This window comes from Rattus norvegicus, chromosome 9, assembly GCF_036323735.1.
Source record: "Rattus norvegicus strain BN/NHsdMcwi chromosome 9, GRCr8, whole genome shotgun sequence".
Lineage (NCBI taxonomy): Eukaryota > Metazoa > Chordata > Mammalia > Rodentia > Muridae > Rattus > Rattus norvegicus.
In genome coordinates, this window is record NC_086027.1 from 21,176,587 (window position 1) to 21,201,565 (window position 24,979).

The window sequence follows — 24,979 nt, forward strand, 5'->3', positions numbered from 1 at the left end:
GTTCTTCTGTCGTTTTCTTTTTTCTTTTTTTTTTTTGGTTCTTTTTTTCGGAGCTGTGGACCGAACCCAGGGCCTTGCGCTTCCTAGGTAAGCGCTCTACCACTGAGCTAAATCCCCAGGCCCCTTCTGTCGTTTTCAAACTGGGGTGTGAATCTCTGGGAGCACAGCACAGTGCACGCACTCCAGACTCTAAGAGGAACAATTCTCAGGTCCCTGAACTCCCACAGAAGTATTTTTCTAGAACGGTGTGATAAGAGAGGTACACGTGGTTCTGTCCCATCTGCTCTCCTCTTTCACAAAAAGGAAGGTAAACCTCTCACCTGTTGCAGCGCAGATGACACCTGGATTCATTATTTGCTTATTGACTGATTGATTGATTGATGATTGATTGATTGATTGATTGTGTACGTGTGGGCACACATACACAAGTGAGATTTCAAGTGTTCGTGTGCCACTGTGCATGTGGAAGTCAGTTCTCTCCTCCCACTCTGTGGATCGAACTTGAATCACTGAGCTTGGCAGCAAGCTCCTGTCCCTGCTGAGGCATCTCATTGGCCCTCTTGGTTCTTTTTTTTTTTTTTTTTTTTTTTTGGTTCTTTTTTTTTTCGGAGCTGGGGACCGAACCCAGGGCCTTGCGCTTCCTAGGTAAGCGCTCTACCACTGAGCTAAATCCTCAGCCCCGGCCCTCTTGGTTCTAATCCCTGTCTCCGTGAGTTCTAAGGGGCTGGGGAGATGACTAAGAGATTCGAGAGCACTTCCTATTCTGGTAGAAGACCTGAGTTCACATCCTGGCACCCAAGTCAGGACATTCACAGTCTCCTGTAACTCATTCTCCAGGGGATCAGGTACCCTTTTCAAGCTAATTAGGGTACTTGGACACACAGACCAGAAATAAAACTTAACACACAGACAAACCTCAGAGAAGTTCTGCGGCTGTACAAAGTTGTCTTCTGACCCCGATGCCCATGTCCAGGATGCAGACCCAAGTAGCCTCATACAACAACAGAGAGATAAAATGTGAAAGGAAGGGGTTGGGGATTTAGCTCAGTGGTAGAGCGCTTGCCTAGGAAGCGCAAGGCCCTGGGTTTGGTCCCCAGCTCCGAAAAAAAGAAAAGAAAAAAATGCGAAAGGAAGTTTTAGTGCAAATAATCAAATGCAAATTTTGGGCGATGGATCACAGTGTGAGTTTTTGGTATAGAATTCAGGAGCAGATCAGAGAACTGAGTGATCTTGCTTTAAGAAACTATGTGTTGGGCTGGAGAGATGGCTCAGCGGTTAAGAGCACTGACTGCTCTTCCAGAGGTCATGAGTTCAATTCCCAGCAACCACATGGTGGCTCACAACCATCTGTAATGAGATCTGGTGTCCTCTTCTGGCCTGTAGTCACATATGCAGGCAGAATGCTGTACATAAAACAAATAAATAAATCTTTTTTTTTAAAGATTTATTTATTATATGTAAGTACACTGTAGCTGTCCTCAGACACACCAGAACAGGGCATCAGATCCCATGACAGATGGCTGTAAGCCACCATGTGGTTGCTGGGACTTGAACCCAGGACCTCTGAAAGAGCAGTCTGTGTTCTCAACCGCAGAGCCATCTCTCCAGCCCCATAAATAAATCTTAAAAAAAAAAAAAAAAAGAAAAAGAAAAAGAAAAAAAAAAAGAAACTATGTGTTGAACAGAATGGCTCAGCGGTCACGTGCGCAATGACAATGGGGCTGGATTCCTGGTACCTTACACACTAAACATCAACGAGGATTTTCGTTTGTTTTTTTTAAAGATTTAATCACCCATTCTTAAATTTATGCATATGTGTGTGCTGTGTGAGTTCATGTGTATGTGTGTGCGCTGTGTGAGTTCATGGGCATCGTGTGTGTGCAGGGAGCACCGGGTCTCTTAGAGCTGGAGAAGCAGATGCTTTTGAGCCACCTGATGTGGGTGCCGGGAACCGAACCCGGGTCCCCTGGAAGACCAGCAGGTGCTCTTGGTCACAGACCCTTCCCTCCAGCTCCGAGGTTTTCCTGGCTTTTATTTTGCTTCAAGATAAAACCCCGTGTTCTTCCTATCAAGAATGAACAATGGTTTTCTGTACTGATGTCTGGATAGACGGGAAATGCTGGTCCTGCTCGCATTACTAGCAATAATTGATCTTCCTGGATTGCTTTTAATTATTTCTTCATATGTGCCGTGTGTTTACGTACATATGAATGTGGGTGCTTACGGAGGCCAGAAGGTGTTGGATCCCCTGGAGCTGGAGTAACCGGATGTTATCATTCCCCCACCACGGTGCCGGGAACTGAGCTAATTTTCTAGAAGAGCGAAATTGCTCTTCAGCAATAAGCTGTCTCTCCATGGTGTTATGTAGCCCAGGCTGGCCTTGAGCTGTCGTATAGCTCAGGGTTACCTTCAGCTTCTGACTCTCATGATCCTACCTCCTAAGTGCTGGGATTATAGGACTGGGGACCCCAGCTTTATACAGTGTTGGGGATCAAACTCCAGGGCCTGAGGCAGGAGAGGGAAACTATCGACTGAGCCAGACCGAGAGAAGTTTATTTATTTATTTATTTTTTCTGGTTCTTTTTTTTTTTTCGGAGCTGGGGACCGAACCCAGGGCCTTGCGCTTCCTAGGTAAGCGCTCTACCACTGAGCTAAATCCCCAGCCCCGAGAAGTTTATTTTTAAAAAGTCTTTCGGTACCACCGTCCTGAGGTACATTTTCAATATGATCTTAGATTTTTTCTGTTTATTATTTACTGGTGGTCTGATCAACTGTGCACTATTAAAAGTTCTGACTAGGGGTTGGGGATTTAGCTCAGTGGAAGAGCGCTTGCCTAACAAGCGCAAGGCCCTGGGTTCGGTCCCCAGCTCCGAAAAAAAGAAAAAAGAAAAAAGAAAAAAGAAAAAAAAAAGTTCTAACTCAAACCAGAAGTATGTTTAATACGGACTCATGATTCAGAAGCTAGAAGATTTCAACTTTATGTAAAGTTGTTACAGACAAATAGGATGGGGACACAAACAAAAAAGCCTTAAGCCTAAAATCTATATTATATGTAGCATTCCTGAGGGAAGTGAAATATCGATAAAGTTTCAAAAAACAAGAGGACATGGCACATGTATCTGTGTGTGTTGTGTGAGTGTGACTGTGTATGACTGTGTGTATTTGTGTGTCTGTCTGTGTCTGTTGTGTGTGTCTATGACTGTATGTGTGTTTGTGTGTGTATCTGTCTGTATCTGTGTGTGTTGTGTGAGTGTGAATGTGTATGACTGTGTGTATTTGTGTGTGTGTCTGTTGTGTGAGTGTGTGTGTTTGTGTGTGTGTCATCTGTGTCTGTGTGTGTTGTGTGAGTGTGTGTATGACTGTGTGTATTTGTGTCTGTGTGTCTGTCTGTGTCTGTGTGAGCTGTGTTGAGTGTGAGTGTGTGTGACTGTGTGTGTTTGTGTGTGTGTCATCGGTGTCTGTGTGTGTTGTGTGAGTGTGTGTATGACTGTGTGTCTGTGTGTCTGTGTGTCTGGTGAGCTGTGTTGAGTGTGAGTGTGTGTGACTGTGTGTGTTTGTGTGTGTGTCTGTTGTGTGAGTGTGTGTGACTGTGTGTATTTGTGTCTGTGTGTCTGTGTGTGTTGTGTGAGTGTGTGTATGACTGTGTGTGTTTGTGTGTGTGTATGACTGTATGTGTGTTTGTGTGTGTGTCTGTGTGTCTGTCTGGTGAGCTGTGTTGAGTGTGAGTGTGTGTGAGTGTGTGTGTTTGTGTGTGTGTCATCTGTGTCTGTGTGTTTTGTGTGAGTGTGTGTATGACTGTGTGTATTTGTGTCTGTGTGTCTGTCTGGTGAGTTGTGTTGAGTGTGAGTGTGTGTGACTGTGTGTGTTTGTGTGTGTATCTGTCTGTATCTGTGTGTGTTGTGTGAGTGTGAATGTGTATGACTGTGTGTATTTGTGTGTGTGTCTGTTGTGTGAGTGTGTGTGTTTGTGTGTGTGTCATCTGTGTCTGTGTGTGTTGTGTGAGTGTGTGTATGACTGTGTGTATTTGTGTCTGTGTGTCTGTCTGGTGAGTTGTGTTGAGTGTGAGTGTGTGTGACTGTGTGTGTTTGTGTGTGTGTCATCGGTGTCTGTGTGTGTTGTGTGAGTGTGTGTATGACTGTGTGTCTGTGTGTCTGTGTGTCTGGTGAGCTGTGTTGAGTGTGAGTGTGTGTGACTGTGTGTGTTTGTGTGTGTGTCTGTTGTGTGAGTGTGTGTGAGTGTGTGTGTTTGTGTGTGTGTCATCTGTGTCTGTGTGTGTTGTGTGAGTGTGTATGACTGTGTGTATTTGTGTCTGTGTGTCTGTCTGGTGAGCTGTGTTGAGTGTGAGTGTGTGTGACTGTGTGTGTTTGTGTGTGTGTATGACTGTATGTGTGTTTGTGTGTGTGTATGACTGTGTGTGTTTGTGTGTGTGTGTCTGTGTGTGTTGTGTGAGTGTGTGTGAGTGTGTGTGTTTGTGTGTGTGTCATCTGTGTCTGTGTGTGTTGTGTGAGTGTGTGTATGACTGTGTGTGTGAGTGTCTGTGTGTCTGTGTGAGTTGTGTTGAGTGTGTGTGTTGTGTGAGTGTGTGTGTTTGTGTGTGTGTCATCGGTGTCTGTGTGTGTTGTGTGAGTGTGTGTATGACTGTGTGTATGACTGTGTGTATTTGTGTCTGTGTGTGTTGAGTGTGAGTGTGTATGACTGTGTGTGTGTGTGTCTGTCTGTCTGGTGAGCTGTGTTGAGTGTGAGTGTGTGTGACTGTGTGTGTTGTGTGAGTGTGTGTGTTTGTGTGTGTGTCATCGGTGTCTGTGTGTGTTGTGTGAGTGTGTGTATGACTGTGTGTATTTGTGCCTGTGTGTGTGTCTGTGTGAGCTGTGTTGAGTGTGAGTGTGTGACTGTGTGTGTTTGTGTGTGTGTCCGTGTGTTTTCAATGACTTATGGTGGGTATTCAATTCCTAGGGTGTTTGGTTCCACGGGATTCATTTAAAAGTGATGTCATAGTTTCACTTAAAAATATCAATATTTATAATATCCTGGAGATCACATTGGCAAACATGATTAAAAATCATATATGTGAACTTGAACAGGAGCCAGGAGGCGAAGAAGAATTTTACAAAAGCTACATTGGGCGTGGTGACACATGCCTGTAATTCCAACACTCAGAGCCAGGCGGATCCCCAGGGATGAAAGCCATTCTGGCTACATAAGGTCCTGTCTCAAGAACTGAAGACAAAGGAGGTTTATAAGCTTATTTTAGGGAGGATTTTTTTTTTTTAAATAAGCAGAAACATCTGGAGTTGACCCTGAATTTGAGGTGGTGTGGAAAGTGAGGGGCGGTCCCCGACGACTTCTCAGAAGTTGCACAAGGGTGCTAGGAACAGGGGTGATATGTTCCAGAAGCAGCATCCCTCACTGCTCAAAAGATGGTCCACACCACAGGGGACCTGGTTAGGAGTCTGCAGCCAGTGCTTCTTGCCCAGTCCTACCGCAGTGGTTAGTTCTGTCAACTTGACACAACCTAGAGTTACTGGGGAAGAGAGTGTCAGTGCGGGACTGTCAACATTGGGTTGGCGTGGGCATCTCTACGGAGGTTTACCTTAATTGGTGTGGGGAGACCCAGCCCACTATGGGCAGTACCATTCCTTAGGCAGGGGCTTCTGGACTGGCTAAGCATAGAGAAGTTGAGTGGAGCACTATCATGCCAGAACAAGCGAGCACACATGCACTCATTTCTTTCTGCTTGACTGTGGCTGCCATGTGAGCAGCGATCTCAAGCTCCTGCTGCTGTGACTTACCCACAGTGATGGGCTACAATCTGGAATTGTGAACTAAAATGAGTTCCTTTCTCCTCAAAGTTGCTCACCTTTTTTCTTTTATTTTATGTGTATTCTATGCTTTCCCTTCAGGTATGCTTGAGCACCACGTGTGTGGTGCCTGTGGAGGTCGGAAGGCCGCACTGGATCCCAGGGGACTGGTATGACATACAGATGGTTGTGAGCAGCCATATGGGTGACGGGAATCCAAGCCAGGTCCTTAGAAGGGCAGGTGATGTTCTTAACCACTGAGCCATCTCTCTAGGACCCGTGACTTGCTTATTGTCAGGGTATTTTATCCCAGCGGCAGAAACAAAACTGGGACGCATCTCAGAACAGAAACTGCTTTTTATCAAGGGATCCAGCTCTGGCCAGGGACTGGCATGCACTGAACCCACGTAAGAGCAAGCATGGAGAGGGAGAGACGGGAGAACCAGCCCCTGCAATGTTCTGCCCTTCGGAGCCTGGCGTCCGGGTCTGAGAGACACTCCAGGGGGTCTTTTCCTTCAGCTCTCTCAGAGAAGCCTTACCTGCCAGGTTTGCAGGGGTAGACGCTAGACAGCTGCCTACTTCAGCCTTCTACTGCCAAGTTTGCAGCAACTCAACCTCGTCTGTTACAGATTGGCCAGTCTTTCAAGGGTCCTTTTCATCAAACCTGACGTGCTCTGTCCTACATCAGGACCTTGGCACATGCTGTCTTTCTGAGGTACTTTGAGTGTGCCTAGGTCAGGGAGTGGCACTGTTAGGAGGTGTAGCCTTGATGGAGTAGGTGTGGCCTTGTTGGAGTAGGTGTGGCCTTGTTGGAGTAGGTGTGGCCTTGTTGGAGTAGGTGTGGCCTTGATGGAGTGGGTGTGGCCTTGTTGGAGGAGGTGTGGCCTTGTTGGAGGAGGTGTGGCCTTGATGGAGGTGTGGCACTGTAGGCTTGGGCTTCAAAACCCTCATCTTAGCTGCCAGAAGTGATTATTCTGCTAGCAGCCTTCAGATGAAGATGTAGGACTCTCAGCTCCCCCTGCACCATGCCTGCCTGGATGCTGCCATGGTCCTGCCTCGATGATAATGGACTGAACTTCTGACCCTGTAAGCCAGTCCCAACTAAATGTCCTTATGAGAGTTGTCTTGGTCGTGGTGTCTGTTAACAGCAATAGAACTCTAACTAAGCGCCCCCCCTCAATATAAAGATCTAGTTATCCCTCTCCTCAGCCCCTCTCCAAGATGCATGTACCAGGTCACTTTCAGTTCTGAATTCAAGCTACATATTCCTAGGGAGTCCAGCCTGACTCCAGCCCCAAGTCTACATAAGGTTCTATTATTTCTTTAAAACCAAAACCATTATCGAAGTGTCTGTACCTGTGTGTGTTCCCCTGGAGGCCAGAAGAGGACGCTGCAGCCCCTGGAGCTGGAGTTAAACTGAGCTGCTCAGTGTTAGTGCTGGGAACTAAACCCAGGTCTTCTGGAAGAGCAGCAAACACTGTTGATGGCTGAGCCCTTAATTCCTCGATTACACTTCGTCCTAAAACTATTCCTTCACATTGCCTCCTTTCCCTTAACCAACCTCCACACTCCACAAGCTTCTCCTAACAGCTTTGCCGTTACTGTTGTTTGTTTTCCTTTGAGACAGGGTCTCATGTGACCCAGGCTGGCCTTGAACTCATTAGGTAGCCCATAATGCCCTTCAGCTTCCGACCCTGGTGCCACCATGACTGGTTTATGTGGTACTGCAGAATCGAACCCAGGACCTCACATATACAGGAAAAGCAGTCTACGGTCTGAGCCACATCCCCAGCCCCCTCATATAACACTCCCTTTAAATGGTGTTGAAAAGATGGCTCAGCGGGTAAGCGTGGCTACGCCTCTTGCAAAAGACCCACGGCCTGTTCTCAGCGCTCACAGTAGGCAGCTCCCATCACCTGTAACTACAGCCGTAATAGCATCAGATGCCTCTGGCTTCCACGGGCACCTGCACTCATAGTACCTATATACTCACACATAGATACACACATAATTAAACATAAAAATATGAATTTATGGTATGTGATCTGTGCTGTGCTATGTCTGTGTGTGTGGTGTGACGATGTCACGGTGCCCACGTGGAGATTGGAGGACAGCTTTGTGGAGTGTGTTTCTTCCACCTTTGTGAGTACTCGGGGATCGAACTCAAGTCATTAGGCTTGTACAGCAAGCCCTTTCTTTACTCTAAGCACCATGTCTGCCACCCACCCCTAAACACTTTCTTAATTCCATGCCCATTTCTCTTGTTTTCACCCTGCCATCTCAGGGTAAGACACAATATCTGTCTTTAGGACTATTCCAGCAGCCTGCAACTTGCCTGCAGACCCCTGACTCCATTCTGGTCTGTCATGGAGACAGCAGCAGAACAGACTTTAGAACTGTAACTGAGCCATCCCCCCATCCCGCAATGTAAACAGAGCCTTTATGCTCCTAGGTAAAAAACCACAACTGCTAACGAGACTGCTAGGCTCTGCACAGCCTGTCCCCCACATCTCCACAGGGCCTTTGCACACACTACTCCTCACAACTGGAAAACTTTTCCCTCTCCACTCTCTACTCTGGTCTTTGTTATCTCTGAGATCTTAGCTCAACTTAACCCTTGCTAAGAAAGCTCGCCCTGCCCCACCTCCATAGTCTACGTCAGACCCTTCCTTGTTTATCCACAGAAAACCATTTTCCTGTTTTAAACTGTGCCAACGGACAAGAGAAACCATGTAACAATGATCCAGCTTCCCAGAGTTAAGCCAGGAGAGGTTGAGCAGATGCTACAATCGGCTACAATCGATGGATCTCTCTACCGACAAACAGGACTTAAAGTGGGGAAGGGGACCCAGAAGAACGTTCCAGAGAAGGAAGCATCAGGAATGAAGCCACAGAACCAGCTGCAGGTGCCCATACTGGGATACCACATCCTCACTGGGAACTTCCCAATAGGGCAGGTGAAATGGCTCAGAGGGTAAAGGTGCTTGCGGCCAAGCCTGCCAACCTGAGTTCAATTCCTGGGACCGGCATGGTGGAATGCAAAAACTGACTCTCCAAGCTGTGTTCTGACTCCCGCAGGAGCATGCACACATAAGCACATTAATAAGTAAAATGCAATTTAAAGAAAGAGAAAGTGTTGAACGGTTAAGGGCATTCGATGTTTGTGCCCAGGAGCCTGGCTTTGTCCATAGCACCCATGTTTCTGCACATAACTGTCTGTAACTCCAGTTCCAGGGGATCCGATACCCTCATCCATCCTCTCCGGGAACCAGGCACACGTGGTGCACATTCATGCACGCAGGCATACGCCCTCGTGCGTGTCACCCACCACACACCCTGCATGGGATGACAGCTAGATCATGTCACTCCCGTTGCTGTGTGAAGTCCTTTCTGGGCACTCGGGACACGGAGGGATGGCTCTGCATTCTGAGCTAGGGGAAGTGAGACTCTGTTCCTTCCTATATCTACAGCAGGACTGTAGCTTGTTGGTGAGCACGGGCCCGAGGTAGACATCCAGTGAGCTCTCCGCTCCTGGGATGCCAGCCGCATCAGTACCTCAGACCCAAAGCTCAGAAGCCCTGAGAGGCCCTCTCCGTCTACGGCCTTTTTGTTGTCAGAGTTGCTCAGGCTGGTCTCAGGCTTGTTATGTAGCTAAGGATCTTGAACTCTTTCGTGGTTTGACTATGGTTGGCCCATAGGGAGTGGCACTGTTAGGAGATGTGACATTGTTGGAAGTGTGTCACTGGGGGGTGGGCTTTGGAGGTCACCTCCTACGCTCAGGCTCTGCCCATTATGAAAAAGTATTTCCTTCTAGCTGCCTGAGGTTGACAGGCTTCTGGTTGCCTTCGAAACAAGATGCAGAACTCTCAGCTCTTCCAGTGTTATTACTGTGTGGATGCTGCTGTGTTTCCCACCATGATGATGGACTGAACCTCTCCTGTAAGCCAGCCCCAATTAAATGTCCTTTATAGAGTTGTCTTGGTCATGGTGTTTCTTCACAGAAATGAAACCTTGGAAAACGGAAAGTTTATCTCAGTTAAGACAAACTCCTTCTCCTTAGCCTCCACCTTCCATGGTGGCTACCAGCCTGTGTCCTTCTGAGCCATCGTTTCCTATATGCTCAAGATGAAGGTCACACACAGTCTTAGGATCATCCAGTCTCCCCATAATACAGATGGAGAAACTGAGACCCAGACATGTGCCCTCTGAGACCGGAACAGCACCTGGCTCACGGCTGCCACGAACCTTTGCTCAACTCAGAGAGGACAATGACATCCCCGCACAGAACAGGGAGGCCATGGGGACACCACATGCCGGTCACTTTGCATAAAATTTCTGTCAGAATGTCTATTTACACATGGTTCAAAACTCAAAGGCTAAAACCAACATACAGACGGGCGCAAAAATCCCAAATGAACACTTGAAAATAAAGTGACAAACTGTAGCAAACATTCAGAAAGAGAGAGTTCATGAGGAGCCCTTCCTGCCTGACCCCAGTTGCCCTGCACCTCTCCTGCCTGACACCAGCTGCCCAAACCCTTCCTGGAACAAGCAGGCTCTTACACATCCTGAGGAGTCCATAGGTCCACCAACACCAATGGTAGCATGTTAGTCCCCCAGTCAGCACCTTGCCAAACTGCCTGCCACGTTACCCGTATCACTGGAAAACCCAGACACCATTTATCACATTGGCTTGTCAGTCTGCAGAGTCGCTGACATGCTGAGGACGGGGGATGTTACCTATTCTTCTTGTTTAATTACTCTTAATGTGTTTCTCTGAATTGCTTTTGTTGCCTTATTATTTTTCTAATGAGGTGACAGCTTTCCCCATGGTGTGCATAGCCTCCTGGGTAATTGGCACCAGAAGCGTTTTTTTTTTAAACACCAGAGACACCAATGCCTTCCCATTTATTCATTCAATTCCCTACTAGACGTGAGACTCAGGCATTCCGGAATGAGTCAGAGAAGTAAATGACCACTCAGAACTCAACTCCACCTCCACACTCCTCTACAGGGGCGAGCCTGTCTTTCCTGCCACAAGACTCAGGGACAGATAACCCATGGCTCCTGTGCCAGTCATCAAGAGGTATCTCATGTTTCTGTGACTGGGTCCTCACAGATGCTCAGTGAACATTGGGCAAATGATGCCTACTGTGGGTCAATTCACTCCCCAGGCAGGTTGTGGCCTCTGACTTGGGCTGAGAAACACGCCTTCTGTTTTCTGGGAATTCTAGGGCCCCAATACACTGGATTCATGGAATAGTACAGATCAGAGCAAGGCTCTGCAGAGGCCTTGTAGGAGCTGGCACACTTACCCAGAGAGGACCAGTTACTAAGCACTGTTGTCCGGGTACTGTGCAGTCTGTTAGAGTTGTGCTGACCATCATGAAAGCGGCTGGGGACTGGGTCGTTATCAGTATGCGCTAACAGCCACGTCAAAGTTCCTGGTCTCATGAGGCTTACCCTTACGGAGGCTGGAACTGGAATCCCCCTTAATTTTCTTATGGCAAGGAAAAACTTTATTGAGATAGGATCTTAATATGTAGCCCTGGCTGCTCTCAAGCTTGAGACATAGACCAGGTTGGTCTCGAACTCACAGAGATCTGCTTGCATCTGCCTCCCGAGTGCTGGGATTAAAGCTGTACCTGCGGCTTCTTTTGTCTGAGACAGGGACTGTAGCAGAAGTTGACCTCAAACTTCACTTCCTGAACCCTGTGATTACAGCACCATGCCCCATTTATGTGGTACAGGGTGTAGGAGCCAAGGCTTGGTGCACACTGGACAAGCATCTCCCTAACTGAGATACGGCCCTAGCCACCCCCTTCTCAAACCTTCTTCTTACACTTTTTTCTTCTATTAAAAAGCCCCCTTTTGGGGCTTAAGAGATGGCTCAGTGGGTAAGAGGGCTTGGCTGTACAGGGATGAGGACTTGAGTTCAGATCCCAGCACCCTGGGAGAATCTGGTGTGGCTACACATGTAATACCATGTATAGGGGCGGAGCAAGGAGAACAGGATGTCTTGCTGGCAATGCTCAGGGAGAAACCCTGACTCAAAGGAATAAAATGGAGAGCCATAGAGCAGGATGTATAGTGTTGTTCTCTGGCTGCTATATTCACACACACACACACACACACACACACACACACACACACCCCCCACATGCACACACACATCCCACATATTTCACATGCACACATACATACACACACCACCACATGCATGCATACATGCACACACATGCCACCTGCATGCATACATGCACACACACATGCACACATACATGAGCAAATACACACATCTCACATGCACACAGACACACACATACCTCCTACATGCACGCATACATGTACAAACACACACACACACACCTCCTTAGCTAACTGACTGCATAGGAAGAGATGTGGTGACCCCCCAGCCACAGTCTGGCCCTTGACACCAGCATTAAAGTTCTCCCTGACCCCCCCCTTGGGGCACCAGGAGATGTGGGTACAATATGTAAGGAGAACATCTGTCTTGGGGACAGCATTTGAACCAGAGAGACAGACAGGTACAAGCGGGGAGGAAGTTGACGTTGGCTGAGGTCTCTGCAAAACTTGGTTGCTAGCAATTCAGGAGCGCTAACTCTGCTCCAGCCAAACCACCACCTATTGTTTGAGGAGGAAAAGCCAGGAGGCCTTTCCTTGTTCCAATCAGGGCCATCGTTTAGAGACTGTATACAGTTCCCCAAAGGCACTGGCTTACCCCTGTAGGCGAATCTTCCTGCTGGCTTTCAAGGATGCTTAACTCAGATCCCTCTGGGATTCCCCCAAGCCCTCTCCGCTCTCCCTCTCCCTTCAGGAGGCAGCAGAGACAATGTGGGCTCCTGCTTCCCTTTCGAGCAGTGGATGCCACTGTCCTAAATGCTTTCTGATTATTCTCCTAAATAACACCCGAGGAGGGTATTTTACAATCCAGGAACCCGATTACAGATGCTCTGCTAATAACAGTGGTTAGCGTCTAATTCTTCCCACCGTGGTGTCTTCCTTCCTGACCCTACTCCTCCCCGCCCAGGGTTTGAGGGTGGCTCTCAGCCACTGGAGGATTTTCTAGTGGCTCTGAGGGACACTGATGTCTCTACCCTCTAGTAGGGTGACATCGCTGCACCTCTGAAGCCCCAGGAATCAGCCAGGAGCCTGAGGAGCTGCAAAGTAGACACACTAGGTGCTGCTTCCCGGCTCTTTTTGGGTGTGGAGCCCGGTCCTCACCGTCAAGGCAATTTTCCCTTTGATTTAGGGATAGCTCCTTACCAGGGTTGGTGACACTTGCTAAATGTAGTGAACTATGTCTACAAAATCCTAGTACTTGGGAGGCAGAGGCATAGGTATCAGGGATTTGAGGCCATCCTTGGCTATATTTGGGTTCGAGGCTAGCCAGAAAGAAATGAACTTGTTTATCAAATCTCAAACCAATGGGTTAGAGAGACGCTCAGAGGGGGGAGGGGTTACTGTATAAATATGAAGGCCTGAGTTGATTTCCTTGGCACCCACATAAAAGCTCCCTATGGTGGCACAGGACTGCAATCCCAATGCTGAGGTGGGGGTACAGAGAGCGGAATATCCCTGGGGCTTACTCCCAAGCCAGTGAGATCCAGGCTCAGCGGGAGACTGTGCCTCAAAAATATACTTGGAGTCACAGACACCCAAGGTCAGACCCTGACCTCCACGCGTTCACAAGTCACGCTCTTCTGCACTTGGCCAGGACCAGGTAGGCCGATCAGGGCCAAGGGCACCGAGCGGATGTAAGGTGGTTCGAGGGGCACTGAGGTAGAGCGTGGAGCCCTGGGCTTTGTTTCATAGACTCTCTGACCCTGTGTGTTCTCTCTGGACGTCAACCACCATTTCTACATAAAGCTTCTACCAATAATTGTCGTCAAGGTTTCTTAGAAGGAGCCCAAATAAAACTCCTATCACCTCAGTGTCATCTTATTGACCCGTGGAAACTAAAGTTCATGTTTAACAGGCAGCTGGTGTTTGTAGTTACAGCGTGAACTTGACAGCTGTTTAGGAAGCAAGGGCCCAGAACACTTTGAGCTTTGAGGGAAATTTCAGAACCAACAGGCAACACTTTGTTTCAGGAGAGAACAGGTCTTGTGAGGCTCACAGTCAAATGGACTGGAAGTAAGATGGTTTCGGAGGCGGACACCTTCTCTACTCTTCACATTGTCTCACACAAACCCATGTAGGACCCGGTGTGGGGACAGACACTCTGCCATGACAGATGTGCCTTTGACCCTGCAGTCTGCAGGTTGGGATGATTACAAAAGCCCCTCAGGAAAGTCCACAGGAAGGGCCCCCTGGCAATCCTGACCTTCCAGGGTAGAAGACACAGAGTAGGCCTCTAATTTCCTGGGAGAGTAGAGTGATTGTAGCCAGGGCTGGGCAGTGGGGTGGGGTGGGGCAGTAGGTAGGTCCTTGCCCTTAGGGACCCTGGTAGGATCTCTGGAGGGTAGAATGGTGTGAAGCCAGGGTTCTCAGGAAATATGGGCAATTGTCCTCAAGGCAAAAGACCTTCTGAATCAGTCCTGGGCCCAGAGCCAGGAGAGTAATCCCCACTCCAAGGGCTGCCAAGTGCAGGGTAGGGTGGGAAGAAGATAGGAGACATCCACCTAGCTGTTCCATCAAGGCCTCAGGGACTGCGGGGGATTAAGGGGGAGGGGAAGGTGCAGGGGATGAGGCCCGCTTATAGTCTTGGGAGTAAATTATCAAGCTAAGAAAACACGAGTTAAGTTCCCGACGGCTCCATGTCTATGATGTAAGTCCTATACCAGACATCCTAGGGGGTGGCTCAAGAAGTCAAGAAAGCACCAGAATTTTGGCCCCACAGCCCGGTTCCCTCTGCAGGGGTCCACAGAGAAGGGACACATGTGCTAGCCACATACCCAAGGAGAGTGTGTGTCTCGCAAACCTTTGAGCCACATGATTCTGGGCACTCTGTTGGAGTTAGGGCCTCGATGGATCTGAACAGAAGGCCTCAGAGCTCGGAACAAAGCTCCGAGATTTGACTCAGTTACACAGTAGCCCCCTGGTGACCTCTCCTTTGTCCTTCCTTGTGGCAGGGGAGGCCCCTGCAAAATCAGTCAGTGAGAGAAGTCCTGATCTGAGGATCCCGGAGGAGCCTCACGCTTGGCAACGCTCTGTTGCCGGCTCTCAGGGCCCCTGCCAAGCTGCTGGGGGCTGGGGGCGGGGGGATGCAAGGTAAGGTATGGAGAGATGAAGGAACGAATTAGGCGGATACAAGGCTAAGTCATGGGCCTAGTGAGACTGAGGCATCACGTGTCACAATCATGAGAGACTGCATGTTGCAGTTTACCAGTTACGGTTTGAATGTGAAATGTCTCCCACAGGTTCACGTGTTCAGAGCTTGGCCGGGGGTGCTGTGGTGGGGAAGAATGGACCTGTTAGAAGACCTAGCTGGCAGATAGATCTCCCACCTTGGCATTCATTAGACTTTCCCCACCACGACGGACTGTATCCCTCCAAACCCCGAGTCAAAATGGTGCTGGTGGAAACAGTCCTTTCGATCCCATGCTGCAGGATGATGCTGACCTGGGAGCCCCATCATGGGGAGTTCTGTGCGTGGACAGTGGGATGGTCGTCCAGGAGTGTAGGGGAAGGGCCTCAGGTGTGTAGAGGGCATCTCGCCCTCTCTGAACTCACTGCCCCTCCCTCTGGTAATCCTTCCACGCCTGAGATGTCCCCTTGAGCCTGTCTGGACTTGCTCAAGACAGCCATCTTGTCCGTCCCTGCCTCATTATCTTCCTGTCCGAGTCTCTTGTCAACAGACGGTCTCTTGCTGATAGAGGGCTGAAGTGAGTGCAGAGGCTGAAGTGAGCGGCCCACTGAGAGCAGTGATGGGTGGGGAGAAAAACCTGAGCCCTCAGTGGCTGTGGTGCAGGCTAGGCCAGCCGCCCTTGGTGTAGGAAACATGGCCCTTCTATTTTTTTAACCAGCACTGGCTTCTAAGTTCCAGGGGAGCAAAACTGCGCCTCGATGCTTCTGTCTGGCCATCTCTCCCTCCCTGTTCCACAGCGCCACAAGTGGGTTTGGCTCGAAGCTGACTCACCCAATATTTATGGAAACACAGTGACCAAGTTTATCCAACACTATCATGTGTGTGCGGTTAAAGATCAGGAAGTAAAGGGACCGAATGTCAGACAGCAGATGCCCAGAATTTAGCTTAGGACGGCTGTGGAATAACCCGTGGCATCCTGGGGTATACTCAGTACCTTGTGGAGGTCCGTGGCGGGGGTGAGGGTGGGGGGACAGTCAGAAGAGGAGGGGGGAGGTGGAATAGCAAGAGAATCACTAGTGTGTCTATGAGCTGGACCCATTGGCAAGTGGGGACACGAATAATATCTAATCTGTCGCAGACACTGACAATGCTAAGGCTGTCCCAGGACACTGAGGTGTTTTACTACCTCCCTAACCCTGATGGCTCCCCAAGACATCCAATGTGAGACACACCCCCTTAGGCACCCCCCCCGTGAGTTCCCTCAGATCTACAACAGTGAGAAAAAGAGGGGTGAAAGCTGGTGTTGACGACTTGTTCATCTCCTTAGTTTAAAGATTTATTTACTTATTATATATAAGTACACTGTAGCTGTCTTCAGACACACCAGAAGAGGGCATCAGATCTCTTTACAGATGGTTGTGAGCCACCATGTGGTTGCTGGGAATTGAACTCAGGACCTCTGGAAGAGCAGTCAGGGCTCTTAACCACTGAGCCATCTCTCCAGCCCTGTTCATCTCTTAAAAAGAGTTTTGCTTGCTTTCAGCAGAGACTCCATAGCCCAGGTAAGCCATGAACTCAGTAAGTAGAGGTCGGCTATGAATTTCCCATCCTCAGGATTATAGGCGACAACCACCACACCTGGCTGTTTATCTATTTCTGGCACAGGGTTGAGCTGTGTAGCCCAGGCTAGCCTTTGTGAGTGGATGTCATAGTTGGGGAACATGGCTGCTCTGTTTGTGGGGTACCAGGAAGCCATGGAGAAAGTCTGTCGCCCCTTAGTTATGCAGAGGTCGGTAAAGACAATATGGACTGCCTGCCATGGTGTCTTGTCATGGGCTATGGAAAAGTTGGCTGATTGAAGGGTGCCCCGTGACACGGTTCTTTACGTATGTCAGATGCACGGGGCAGGGAGTGATCCTTTTATAACACTGTTGAGGGAATGACAGAGGGACATGCAGAGAACCTGTCAGGACTTGGTGATGAAATGGGGTGCGAGGGGGTGGGGTGGGGACTGGTGGTTGGACTCACATGGACGAAGCCTCGAATTCTGAGTTCATTTTGATACCTATGACAGGCTCCGTCTCGGAGGCAGCTGGACAGGGAGTATGAGGCCCTGGCAACAGGGTCAAAGGCAGGCAGTGTGTGAGAAGAGACGGCGGTGAGTAGACATGCCTGCTGCCGTGAGGCAGCTGAGCTCAACCCTGGATCGCACAGTGCGAGGAGAATCAGCCGCTAAACACTGTCCTCTGACTGCCCCCCTCCGCCCCATGTATTAATTAAAATGAATGCCCAGACTGGGTGTGGGGCGCACACACTGAATCTCAGCACTCGGGAGGCAGGGGCAGGGGGATCTGTGAGTTCAAGGCCAGCCTGGTCTACAGAGCGCCAGGACAAGCCAGGCTTACACAGAGAAACACTGTCAGAGAGAGAGAGAGAGAGAGAGAGAGAGAGAGAGAGAGAGAGAGAGAGAGACAGAGAGAGACAGAGAGAGACAGAGAGAGACAGAGAGAGACAGAGAGGAGAGAGATACTGGTCTAAACCAGATTTTCCCCTTACTTCCTCCTCCCTCAGATTGGTATCTCATCTAACGAATGCCTCATTCGTTCTGTTCTGAAGGTCAGCAGCAAACTTCTACTCACAGAGCTACGTCGGGCAGATGGGACCCCCTTCCTGTACAATAGAAGTGGACTTTCATCCTCCTCTGAGAGGCCAGGCACCCCCATGGCTTGTCTGCCACAGGACATGCATGCTTCCACTGAGGGCCACCAGAGACCCCCCCAAACACCTTCGATCATCCATGCATTCATGCCTGCGCACACAACGCCTCCCAGTACCTTGGAAAATGATTTGTGGTAGTGTATTGACAACATACCTGTCAGTTGTCAGCGCAAACGTCTAAATATTATGTTCCGTCGCCCAGAACGTCAGTTAAAAAACTAATACGGTGGCGATGCGGGGCTGGAGAGATAGCTCGACAGTTAAGACCACATAATGCTCTTCCAGAGGACCCAAGTTCTGGTCCCAGCAGCTCACAACTGCCTTTAAGTCCAGCTCTGGGAGTTCTCATACACCCTGTTCCAGCCTCTTTGGGCACTGCAGTCACGTGCACAAACCCACACTCAAGACACACACACACACACACACACACACACACACTAGTAGGGAGAGGGAGAAAAAAATAAGGTGAATGGTTAAACAAAATTAATTTTCCTTCTCTGCCCCCCTTTTCCCCATTTAAATATTTTGAACTGTAGAATAAAAAGCTCATAGCTGTTTCTTCTGTGTTCCCAGGGGATAGAGCTCAAGGTGGGGGACCTGGAGAGACAGCTGGGGTGGTGTAAGCAGTGACTAAGGGGTTTATCTGATGCCAGTGGAACTTGGAGAAGACAAGCCTTCCTGGGTCACAGCTCCAGAGCCTCTATCTCTGTGCAGAGTTTCTAAGAGGGACAGTGAGGACTTTTGTGAGAGGCATGCAGGTTTCATGGCCAAGAGTAATGTTCTAGAAAGTACCACACAAAGCACGGACATATGTTACATACATTACTCACTGCCACTAGAGTCCCGCCAGTCAGAACGGCTTCATTTCAGAGATGAGAAATTAACACTCGGGAAGTGACCTCCCAGTTTTTCTTCTTTGTGTTTGGAGACAGGGCCTCCTGTAACCCAAGCTGGCCTCCCACTCTATATCTAGCCAAGGATGACCTTGAACTCCTGATCCTGCTGCGTCCACTCTGACAAGGCGGTCTGAGCTCTTCTTATAGGGCTCAGCCTTGCAGCTTTCCATGGCGCTACTAACGCTATCAAGTGCTGGGATGCCAAGCGCGAGGCGCCATCACATCTGGTTTTAAGCAGTACTGGTAAGAGCCCAGTAAGGAACTGAGCTATGACCCTGGCCCTGGGCAAGATCTTAAGGTCACTCCATGGATGCCAAATAGTCAACCCCTGCCAATGCTCTGTTGCCAAAGAGTGAGGCTTCCACAGTTACTCTGCACTGCAGATCTGACCAGTCTGAGGCTACTTCTCTATTGCTGGATGCTTGGAGTTCTCAACTTTGACCTCTGAAGGGTCAACAGGCTAGTTTACACTGAAGTCCAGAAACCTCTTGGGATCCTGCCATCAGCCCCAAGACAGACAGATTTCCAGCACGTCAATGTACATTTGGAAGTGGGAGAGAGAATACGGTGTTGTTTTAAGCTTCCTAGGCTGGTAAAAGGGTGGGAGATGGATTCTGCATACCCAGATCTGGCGCCTCCCCACGGGATCTGACCCTTCTTCTGGCCCCCTGTAGGTGCTGCATGCACATAAACTCACATACATAAAAAATTAGAGGGATCGTAAAGTGCTTTATACCAAAAGAGAATGAATGAAGAGAAGGAATGATACTGAAAGAACTAAAAGTCCTTCATCTCGAACATCTTACCATAGGCAGAGAACTTTCCTCACAGAGTAGCATCTGGAGTCAGAAGGTCAGGGTTTGAATCCCAACTTTGTACTAGCCAGATGCAGAAGCGCCACAGGTCCATACTGCTTGGCTTGGGGGCTTTAGTCCTGGTGTGTGTGTGTGTGTGTGTGTGTGTGTGCATGCGTGCATGTGTGTATGTGTGTGTGCATGTATGTGTGTGTGCATGTGCGTGTGTGTATGTGTGTGTGCATGTGTATGTGTGTGCGTGTGTGCATGTGTGTGTGAGTGCATGTGCGTGTGTATGTGTGTATATGTGTGTGCGTGCATGTGCATGTTTATGTATGTGTGTATGTGTGCATGTGTGTGTATGTGTGTGTGTATGTCTGTGTGTGTGTATGTGTGTATATGTGTGTGTGTGGGGAGGAGGGTTGCTTTTCCTTAGGTTCCATCCACTTGCTTTCTGAGACCTGAGCTAACTGATTTGCCCGGGATATCCCCAGGGAACCTCTCATCTCTCTTTTACCAGCATGGGGATATAAGCCACCATGTCTTGCCGTTTACTCGAGTGCTGGGTCTTGAACGTATGTCCTCACACTTACAAGACAAACAAACACTTTACCGACTGAGCATCTCCTCAGCCTCAGAGCCTCCGTTTTGACGGTTTTCTCCCTTCATCAAACATTTTTATTTTATGTTCCTAAGTGTTTGCTTGCACCACACACAGGCCTAGAGCCTTTGATGGCCAGAAGAGGGCAGCAGATCCTCTGAAAGGGCAATTTCAGGTTGGTTGTGAGCCACCGTGCGGGCGAAGAGAACGTTAACCTGGGTCCTGAGCATGAGCAGGCAGTGCTCTCAATTCTGGTATCTGCGGCGAGGAATAGTAATGGCTACCCCTCCCATGCTTTTGAAGACCTAATGCAGCTACAGGCCATGTGCCCCTGGGGATGGGTAGCATTGGACTGGGTGAGGTTTCTGATGTTTAGTTCTAGCCTGGATACAGTTCAGGTCTGGCCCAGTGACTCAGCCATGACTGGTTGGGTTTGGTTATTTGTTTCCTGGGTAACCTTTAGCCTTCCCTGTTTCAGTTAGCAGAGTGAAGTGGATGTAAGAGAAAAGAGAGGGTTCTCAGCAGCCTGGGGTCCTCTTCCAGGAAGAACCAATGGCCCTGCTTACTCTGCCCTCAGGCGCCAAGGCGAAAGGTTGTTTCCACGGTGAAGATCCAAAACACTGTGGGAAGAAGGCTCGGGTACCCCCATCAGGCAGAGCGGTCACCAAGGAGTGTCAAACTCACACCACCACTTGGTCTCGTAGGCAGCTTCCTGGGGTTCGTGCTGGCACATGCACCCATGTGTGTGCGAGCGTGTAGGTGGATCTGAATATAGCTACGGGCCAGGCCAGTCTCTAATCTGGTATTAGTGGTAACAAAGGTGTGGCAGAACCCAGACCAGATGCTGTTTAGGCCACACCCAGCTGTAATTGCAAAGCTCTCCTAACTGTGTGCAGGCCTCAGGCCACCACACTCCAGGCTTCCAGGGGGTTCCCGGTGACACATCCCTATGATGTAACTAAATGGGTCCCTCGTCCCCTTCCCCCTACGTCCTCGCGGTCATGTATTCTTCCGGCGAAGCACAGGTGGCTCCTTCCCCTTCCCCTAGTCCCCTGGACTCCGAGACTGTGTGACTATAAGCTTCAACTCCAAACCCGAGACTTTTCAAGATGGGGTCCGGGGAAAGAGAAATCATGGTGTCATGGCCACCTGAGGCACAGCAGTGTCTGTAGGATGCCAGAGTGGGAGGATTTCATGTTCAAAGCCTTTCTGAACTACATAGTAGGATCCTCTATTTCAAAAGCAAAGTGTTAAGGAAAACACTGGGGCCATTCCAGAGGTCCAGGCCCAAACTCAAGCATCCCTATGCCAGCTTACAACCAACCATAGTTCCAAGAGATCTGATTCCCTCTTCTGCCCTCCATGGGCAACATACATACATATGTGTATGTATGTTGGGTATAAACATACACGCAGACAAAACACTCATACACATAAAATTATTTTTTAAAATTTAAAACAACAAAAAACTATCTATTAAAGAGATATCTATTAAAGAGATGCCCGAGAGCATCACCTGGAGTGGTCTCAGTTCACCCGTGGTCCCTGCCTGTCATCTCCTGTGCCAAGAAGGCCCCCGCACTGAGGAAGCTGGCAGCATGGCCGCCATTGCATTACCTTTCCTCCCATTGGATGATGGTCACTCTGAGGAACTAGGCATGTGCTGTGTGTGTAGCCGGGTGATCCCAGGAGTGGCCTCAGCTCCTGTGTGTGTCACTTGGTCCGAAGGACCTCCTCTGTTACCAGAGAATGCCTTCGGACCTCTCACCAGCCCCCCAGACTTCAGAGCGAAGAGCAAGAAGTCAGCTCTCCAAGAACAACACGAGGGATGGGGCCACCCACGATTTCTTTGGATGCACACACATTCCAAGCAGAGTGACAGCGGCCTGGGGGAGGCAGAAGTCCAGAGGTCCATGCACCAATAGGTAGCTCTGGGGACAGAAGTCATCCGCTCTCATGACAAGCATGTCCACGGAGCCCCGTGGAGGTGAGAGGACACAAACTCCTATTTATTTCTGTGTCCTAACACGTCTTGCTGCCTCTGACTAGCTCTCCTTCCCGCTCTACTCTTGGTCCTCTGGACTCAAACCAAAGTCTCCCCCATGTCTGCTAGATTCCGGGCTCACAGATTGCTGTAAATAATATTTAATATCTCCTCATCACCGGAAATTTAAACAGTCTCAGACAGGGCTCCTTTAAGCCCACTTCCCCTGCCCTGCTCCCCTCCCCCACCCGGCCGCCCAAAGATTCAGGAAATGCAAGCCCTACACAGAGATAAGCCGGACCAAACAGAAGGACCGGCTCTGTGACCTTGCTGGGCAAGTGACTTCCTGTCCTGTACCCCAGACTCTGCTTCTGCAGAATGTAGGGAGGACCTTCAGCTTCAAGAGGGAACTCAGTGCAAGGAGTTTCCCTAGGTGCTCCCCAGAACACCCTAGATATCCTGGACCAGGATTTGCAACAGTAGATCTTCCTCCATACTAGTACCTTAGGTGATCCCCACAGAGCTAGCCTATTGGCGGGAAGGAAGGCTAGAGTGGAGGCTCGGCAGTTAAAAGTACTTGGCTGCTCTTCCAGACAACCTGGGTTTGGCTCCCAGCACCCACATGACGGTTCGCAATGACCTGTAACTCCAGTCCAGCGGTCCTAACCCCCTCTTCTGGCCTCCTTGGGCACTGGACCCAGAGCTGGGCAGTGGAGATAAGGAGGATGTCTGTAGCCCACTGGACAGCCAGTCTGGGAGTTCCAGGCCAGTGGGAGGTTGTCTTAAAAGACAAAGAAGACACCTAAAGTTGTCATTTGGTTTCAACATGCACAAGCGTGCACATGTGCACACACACACACAAGTGTGTGTGCATGCCTATACACATGCACACGCATATAAACATATTTTTAAAAATATATAGCTGGTCATGGTGGCTGACGGGAGAGGAGCATCTTGGGCCTGTTTTGGCTACAGAGCTCGAGAGACGCTGCCTCAAACGTCCACATGCAAACACAGGAATAAGTAAATATGGGAATGGTTGCATGCGTATGACCAGTGCAGGTCAGGGACTTAAGGTAGTTTTAGGAGAGAGACACTCACTCCACCGAGAGGGATGATGGCCAGTCTCCAGAGCAGCACTTAAAGACTCAGTTGGGAGCATGTTTCTGTCAGCTCTTACGTAACCCCGACAGCACAGGGGCCCTCAGCCCGGGGCACCTCCTGGCTTCATACCCAGTGTCTCTGACATCCCAGGCTCCTCAGACAGCCCTAGACGTGCTGCACCCTGCTTCCTGGTTCTGGAATTGTCTCCATGGGTGTGCATCCAGGACAAGCCCTTGCTTCAGCCAGGGCTCAGCTGCCCTGGGGGGTTCACCAATGGGGAATATTTAATCTTCCCATTGAGCTTGCCATGGACCTGGCCAGCTGGATGAAGTCTGCTTAGAGCCCTGAGTAAGTAGAGGCAGGGAGGGGCAGGAAGGGTGACTCACCCGGCAGAGAGGCTGTTAATAGACTCTGAGGTTTACTGGTGGGGTTGGGCCTCTAGCCTCAGGCGTATGGGCCTGGGCACTCATTTGATTGAGAACATCAGGACACCATCTAACTAGAGGGGAAGAGAAAAACCCTTCCCTAATCCCGTCCACCTCCATGCCCTGGTTGCCTAGAAACCTCCTCCCTCCCCAAACAACCAAGCAACACTCGGTCGTTTGAAGAGTTTGGTCCTTACAATCTCAAGTTTTAGAGAAAGGTGCCCAACCCTGTGCTTGATGACCCAGGCGCTGGGAAAAAAACTTAAGGAAGAAGCAAACAGGTTGAAGGTGTTCATGCATGGCTAGACATGCTCGGGAGCCTGGGGACACAGCAGGATTTCGTAGGGCTTTGGATATGCTAACAGCTGACAGAAACTTAAAGAGGGCCATGGGGGCCATCTGTGGGCATGGAAGCCTCTAGGTGGGTGTTCCCCCCCCCATCTTTATTAACTTGAGTATTTATTATTTACATTACAATTGTTATTACCTTTCCCGGTTTCTGGGCCAATATCCCCCAACCCCTCCCCTCCCCCTCTCTATGGGTGTTCCCCTCCCCATCCTCCCCCATTACCGCCCCCCCAACAATCACATTCACTGGGGGTTCAGTCTTGGCAGGACCAAGGGCTTCCCCTTCCACTGGTGCTCTTACTAGGATATTCATTGCTACCTATGCAGTTGGAGCCCAGCATCAGTCCATGTATAGTCTTTAGGTAGTGGCTTAGTCCCTGGAAGCTCTGGTTGCTTGGCATTGTTATTCATATGGGGTCTCAAGTCCCTTCGAGCTCTTTCAGTCCTTTCTCTGATTCCTTCAATGGGGGTCCCGTTCTCAGTTCAGTGGTTTGCTGCTGGCATATGTATTTGCTGTATTCTGGCTGTGTCTCTCAGGAGAGATCTACATCCGGCTCCTGTCGGCCTGCACTTCTTTGCTTCACCCATCTTATCTAGTTTGGTGGCTTGTATATGTATGGGCCACATGTGGGGCAGGCTCTGAATGGGTGTTCCTTCTGCCTCTGTTCTAAACTTTGCCTCCCTATTCCCTCCCAAGGGTATTCTTGTTCCCCTTTTAAAGAATAGGTGGGTCTTATTGCCTGTAAGAACACTGGTCTCTAAGATCATGCCCCACCATTTCAACGACTAAGTGTTGTAGAACCCAAACTCCCTCTGCTGCCACACTGGAGCCACTGACTCAGTGGAATTCTTCCTCCTCCAGGAAGCCTTCCGTGACTACTCACAGGCCCAGCACTCTCTTCCTTAGATTCCTTTCTAAGTGCCCGGGTCTTATGAAGATATTTGGTCCTTTATGCAAGTCTTTGGTTGGGCCTTTTTGATGCCACACGTCCACCACACAGAGCCCAGAGTCACTAAAAGTAGCAGTCGCTGAGGCAAAA

At 49.6% G+C, this 24,979-nt stretch overlaps 1 protein-coding gene across 21 annotated transcripts in view; it reads right to left on the bottom strand.

Annotated features, from left to right (window-relative positions):
• Trerf1 (transcriptional regulating factor 1) overlaps positions 1-24,979 on the bottom strand; it is a 224,059-nt gene that overhangs the window by 44,815 nt on the left and 154,265 nt on the right. The window lies entirely within an intron of this gene.